This window comes from Pseudochaenichthys georgianus, chromosome 11 (assembly GCF_902827115.2).
Source record: "Pseudochaenichthys georgianus chromosome 11, fPseGeo1.2, whole genome shotgun sequence".
Taxonomy (NCBI): domain Eukaryota; kingdom Metazoa; phylum Chordata; class Actinopteri; order Perciformes; family Channichthyidae; genus Pseudochaenichthys; species Pseudochaenichthys georgianus.
Genome location: NC_047513.1, coordinates 15,136,732 through 15,142,985, shown reverse-complemented (window position 1 = coordinate 15,142,985; position 6,254 = coordinate 15,136,732). Strand labels below are relative to the sequence as shown.

The 6,254-nt window shown below is 54.7% G+C and overlaps 1 long non-coding RNA gene across 1 annotated transcript; it reads right to left on the bottom strand.

Annotated features, from left to right (window-relative positions):
* Positions 1-306: 306 nt before the first annotated feature.
* Positions 307-1,456, bottom strand: LOC139434771 (uncharacterized). Its single transcript, XR_011644076.1, has 3 exons — positions 1,353-1,456; positions 930-1,021; positions 307-549 (listed from the first exon to the last, which is right to left on the bottom strand). It is a non-coding gene; the product is annotated as an uncharacterized lncRNA (long non-coding RNA).
* Between the last annotated feature and the right edge of the window lie 4,798 nt (positions 1,457-6,254).

Here is a 6,254-nt window from a genome sequence, read left to right as displayed (position 1 = left end):
CCTAGTTTTGTATTTAGTTTCTAGATTTGTAAACAAATCCAGAACCTTTGAAATATGTTATTGAAAAAAGACCAAGAATAATATAAACTGTACCATGTGTCCTTTTGTGTCCTTCTGTAGTCCATTTGTGGTTTGTCTTGTCTCACCCCGGCTGATATATCACAAAATCCACTGTTTAAATCGTTCCCTATATTGCCCCTATGCAATATAGGGAACAATTTAAACATAAACTATCCTATGTGTCCTTGGGTGTTATGAAAGCGGCCCCCCAAAATAAATGTATTATTATTATTAAGAAGAACACATGGCACACCAACAATCAATCACCGTCCAGCCTCAGCTTTGGTATTCTTTCACAACCATGTTATGGGTTTATTAGACTGAGCAAACATAAACATATGTGGGGAACATAGTGCTGCGTCTCCTGTCCGGTCAAATTCCTCACTCCTGAAGTGCTCACTGCAGAGCAGTGTCCTGTCACAGGAAACAAAACCGTCCCTTCTTTGGGCGAGTTCCCACTGCCTCCTCCTCTCTTTGGTTTTGGGAAACCTTAAAAACATGAGAAAGGTAGCCAGATATATAAATTATTGTCAACATATTCCTCCCTTCTTTCCTTTAACATTAAGGGTAGGACAAAAATACACACCGAAATTATCATATTTTTGGTATGTATGCATGTATGTATAGCCTACTTTAAGATAAGACAACCACACTAAGAGTAATAAAAAAGGTGTCCAATAGAAACATTAAATAATTGTGTAAAGAAATGGTAACAACATATTCTAAAGAGGCTGGGTCAACAACAATATTGCAATACTATTATCTCACATAGCCCCACTGATCCTGTGTAGCAGGACTTGTAATGTACATACATCCACTAAGTAATTAACGATTATCCTAATTTTAGTCATAATATTGTCATATCTTACACGTGAAAGGTGATCCCACGGGTTCTTGTTTCCAGACTGCGGTGATTAGAGCATCCGTAGGCTGCACAAAAGTCCGGCATAGTCAGGTACTTCTGTAAACACAAAGCCAGCAAATTCCTGTATCATAATGCAAACCACTTGGAATAAATCATGTGTAACTTAAGTTGTGTTGAAAGAAAGAGCAGTTCTGCCTCTCCCACTGGTGGAGTTGTGGGTCAACTTTGTAATACTAGGTCTCACTGACAGCCTCTTGTTATTAGCCAGCTAATAAATACAACCACATACACAAAGAAAAGCTGCAATTTCAACATGTCCAAGCATCCTGTATCATAGCCATGCTAATCATGTTTATAATAAACCAAACCGTTTGTAAATCAGTCAAGATTTCAGTGAGTTAAGAGTATTTTTGTGCAGATCACTCACCTGACAACAGCTACCATAACGCGAATCAGAGTAACTGTTGACTGTAGCAAGATGGCGGCCGGTCAGCTACGCTGGAAAATCTCCCATGAGCCATCTAGTGTTTATATATATCTATGCTTCCAGCTCGGTGGCAGCAGGTCCCGCCTCGGCTCCGCCTATTTGCCCTTATTTGGAGAAGGCGGGAGTTGAACTCTGACGTCACTGTTGAGCCGTTAGTGGCCGACTCCGCCTACTAAGGGCTTCACGGCAACTCTGCAGAATCCTATGGGTGACGTCACGGACCCTACGTCCATTTACTGGAAGTTTATAACTATCACAACTTCGCAGAGTGTTAGAACAATTTCATGTAACATACTTTAATATTAGTATAGATATGAACAGAGTTAATTACTCTACCAGCAGCAAGTATGTAACCTTGTGCAAAAATATTTCATTTTTGTTTCGTGTTTTTCCTTCTTTTTCTCTCTGTAACTTTCTAACTTCCTGTCTCATTATTTCATATAATTTTTTATTTTTCTCTCCAGAGAACTGTCACCTCATCTGCCCGGGCCACCTTTTTGTGCAACTGTACACAAAACAGATATGAAATGGATCTGTCACAATTCACATGTTATGTCACGCTTGTAGTTTTGTCTGTGTTGGTGTTTTTCTTGTCTTTGGGTTTCCTGTCTTATTGTGTTAAGTGTTCACCCCCGTTTCCTGCCTGTCTGCTTTCTGTCTGTTTCCCTCCCTGATTACCCGATTGTGTTCACCTGTTGTCCTTGTGTTTCTCCTCCCCTGCCCGGCTGTTTCTCGTTGTCATGATTACCCCTTCTTGTATTTAGTCTTGTCTCTGTCTGTGTTCAGTGTTGGGTCATTGTTTGTTGGTGACGGAGTTCACCGGAGAGTGTTCTGTTCGGTATTTATCTGTATCCTTGAAATAAAGGGTTTCTCAAGAGTTATCTGCATTTGGGTCCTGCTTCCTTCACTCATCCGTGACAGAATGACCCAACCAGGAATGGACCCAGCAGACAGTTTGTACGCTGTGAAGTACAAGTTAACATGCTTGAGGAATGACTTTCGATATGCCTCCAGTACGGAAGAGAGGCAGTCAGTTATTTCTGCGGCACGCCAGGAGGTAACCTCAAGGCCCTGGTTGAGGGAGTTGCTCCCCGAGTGGGTGGAGGACTTTTTGGGCAGCGTTGAGGTCAAACCTTTTTCCCGGCCTGCTAGCTCCAGGCATGCTAGTCCCCTACCTCCCAATTCCCAACCTGACACCATACGTCTCGGCGTGTTCCGTCTGGAGTCAACCTCTGCTTCTTCCCCAGTTCCTGCTCCTGTTCTGGAGTCATGTGCTGGAAGTCGTCAGGCTTATGGAGGCCCACGGAGTATTCAGGCGGCTGCTAAGAAGAGTCGTCGCAAGGCCAGACAAGGAGCACGGGCCCCACCAGCCATGGTTCCAGTCCCAGTACGGGCCCCAGCAGCCATGGTTCCAGTCCCAGTACGGGCCCCAGCAGCCATGGTTCCAGTCCCAGTACGGGCCCCAGCAGCCATGGTCCCAGTCCCAGTACGGGCCCCAGCAGCCATGGTTCCAGTCCCGGTCCCAGCAGCCATGGTTCCTGCCCCAGTGCAGGCTCCCGCAGCCATGTTTCCGGCTCCGAGTCCGCCCCACACAGTCATGATCCGGGCTCCAGAGCTGGATCATACAGCCATGTTTCCGGCTCCAGGGCCGGCCCCAGCGGCTATGGTCCCGGCTCCGGGAGCGCCCTATACGGCCGTGTTTCCGGCGTCGAAGCTGGAGCTTATAGACAGGATTCTGGCTTCAGCAGCCATGTTTCTGGCTGCTATTCCGGTCCCTGCAGCCAGGGTTTCGGCCCCAGTTCTGGTCCCCGCAGCCATGGTCCCGACCCCAGCTGCCTTGGTTCCAGACCCGGATCTGGTCCCGGCTGCCACGGTCCCATCTCGGGTTCCCTCCTCTGGTTCCTCCTCGAGTCCCCTCTCTAGTTTCCCTCTCGAGTTCCCTCTCGAGTTCCCTTCTCTAGTTACTCTTCTAGTCCCTCCTCTAGTCTCTCCTCTAGTCCCCTCTTTAGTCTCTGTTCGAGTCCCCTCTCTGTTTCCATCTCAAGTTCCCCCTCGAGTTCCCCTCTCGAGTTCCCTTCTCTAGTTACTCCTCTAGTCCCTCCTCTAGTTTCTCCTCTAGTCCCCTCTGTAGTCCCTTCTCGAGTCCCCTCTCTGTTTCCATCTCCAGTTCCCTCTCGAGTTCCCTCTTTTAGTCCCTCCTTTAGGCCCTCCTCTAGTCCCTCCTCGAGTCCCCTCTCTAGTTCCCCTCTCGAGTTCCCTTCTCTAGTTACTCCTCTAGTCCCTCCTCTAGTTTCTCCTCTAGTCCCCTCTGTAGTCCCTTCTCGAGTCCCCTCTCTGTTTCCATCTCCAGTTCCCTCTCGAGTTCCCTCTTTTAGTCCCTCCTCTAGTCCCTCCTCGAGTCCCCTCTCGAGTTCCCTTCTCTAGTTACTCATCTAGTCCCTCCTCTAGTCTCTCCTCTAGTCCCCTCTTTAGTCTCTGTTCGAGTCCCCTCTCTGTTTCCATCTCAAGTTCCCTCTCCAGTTCCCCCTCGAGTCCCCTCTGTAGTCCCTTCTCGAGTTCCCTCTCTGTTTCCATCTCGAGTCCCCTCTCCAGTTCCCCCTCGAGTCCCCTCTCGAGTTCCCTCCTTTAGTCCCTCCTTTAGGCCCTCCTCTAGTCCCTCCTCGAGTCCCCTCTCTAGTTCCCCTCTCGAGTTCCCTTCTCTAGTTACTCCTCTAGTCCCTCCTCTAGTTTCTCCTCGAGTCCCCTCTGTAGTCCCTTCTCGAGTTCCCTCTCTGATTCCATCTCGAGTCCCCTCTCCAGTTCCCCCTCGAGTCCCCTCTCGAGGTCCCTCCTTTAGGCCCTCTAGTCCCTCCTCGGGTCCCCTCTTTAGTTCCCCTCTCAAATCCCCTCTCGTGTTCCCTTCTCTAGTCCCCTCTGGAGTCCCCTCTCCAGTCTCCTCTCGAGTCCCCTCTCAAGTCTCCGCTCGAGGTCCCTCTCCATTCCCTATTCAAGCCCCTACGCAAGTGTCGTTGGAGGTCCCGCCGTCTACTCCCCTGCCGGGGGTCCTGCCAACCCTGTGTCCTGTGCCGTTGGAGGTCCCGCCGTCTACTCCCCTGCCGGGGGTCCTGCCAACCCTGTGTCCTGTGTCGTTGGAGGTCCTGCCGTCTACTCCCCTGCCGGGGGTCCTGCCAATCCTTTCTCCTGTCCCGTTGGAGGTCCCGCAGAATACTCTTCTGCCGGGGGTCCTGCCAACCCTTTCTCCTGTCCCGTTGGAGGTCCCGCCGTCTACTCCCCTGCCGGGGGTCCTGCCAACCCTGTGTCCTGTCCCGTTGGAGGTCCCGCCGTCTACTCCCCTGCCGGGGGTCCTGCCAGCTCTGTGTCCTGTGCCGTTGGAGGTCCCGCCGTCTACTCCCCTGCCGGGGGTCCTGCCAACCCTGTGTCCTGTGCCGTTGGAGGTCCCGCAGAATACTCCCCTGCCGGGGGTCCTGCCAACCCTGTGTCCTGTGCCGTTGGAGGTCCCGCAGAATACTCTTCTGCCGGGGGTCCTGCCAACCCTTTCTCCTGTCCCGTTGGAGGTCCCGCCGTCTACTCCCCTGCCGGGGGTCCTGCCAGCTCTGTGTCCTGTGCCGTTGGAGGTCCCGCCGTCTACTCCCCTGCCGGGGGTCCTGCCAACCCTGTGTCCTGTCCCGTTGGAGGTCCCGCCGTCTACTCCCCTGCCGGGGGTCCTGCCAGCTCTGTGTCCTGTGCCGTTGGAGGTCCCGCCGTCTACTCTCCTGCCGGGGGTCCTGCCAACCCTGTGTCCTGTGCCGTTGGAGGTCCCGCAGAATACTCCCCTGCCGGGGGTCCTGCCAATCCTGTGTCCTGTGTCGTTGGAGGTCCCGCCGTCTACTCCCTTGCCGGGGGTCCTGCCAACCTTTTCTCCTGTCCCGTGGGAGGTTCCGCAGAAGACTCTTCTGCCGGGGGTCCTGCCAACCCTATATCCCGTGTCGTTGGAGGTTCTCCCGGGGGCCCTGCCAGCCCCATGTCCATCACCGGTCTCGCCGGGGTTCCTGCCAACTCCTGGTCCTTTTCCGTGGGGGATCCTGCCGAAGCCTGTCCGACCGGCTCCGGTTTCTGTCCGGCCGACACCGGGTCCTGCCCGATCTCCGGAACTGGCCCATCAGCGCTTTCCTGCCCGGCCTCCTGATCCTGTCCGGTCGACACCGGCTCGAGCCCGGCCCCCTGAGAGCCGCGGTCTTCGCCCTCGAGCCCGGCCTCCTGAGAGCCGCGGTCTTCGCCCTCGAGCCCGGCCCCCTGAGAGCCGCGGTCTTCGCCCTCGAGCCCGACCCCCTGAGAGCCGCGGTCTTCGCCCTCGAGCCCGGCCCCCTGAGAGCCGCGGTCTTCGCCCTCGAGCCCGGCCCCCTGAGAGCCGCGGTCTTCGCCCTCGAGCCCGGTCCCCTGAGAGCCGCGGTCTTCGCCCTCGAGCCCGGCCCCCTGAGAGCCCGGCCCCCTGAGAGCCGCGGTCTTCGCCCTCGTGCCCGGTCCCCTGAGAGCTGCGGTCTTCGCCCTCGGGCCCGACCCCCTGACTCTTCCTGCCGTTGCCTTCGCCCTCGGACCCGGGTCCCTGACTCTTCCTGCCGCTGCCTTCGGTCCTCCATGGTCCCCACCTTGGACTCTGTTTTGACCCCGGGCCGTCCGCCCGAGACCCCTTCCTGGTTCTCTGCCTTGTCCCCGGGCAGTCCGCCCGAATCCCCCTTTTTGGACTGTACCTTGCCCCCCGGGCCGTCCGCCCGAGACCCCTTCCTGGTCCTCCGCTGTGTTCCTGGGCTGTTAGCCCAAGACCCGTCCTCCGGACCCCCTCCGCCCACCCTGCTTGGGGTTTTG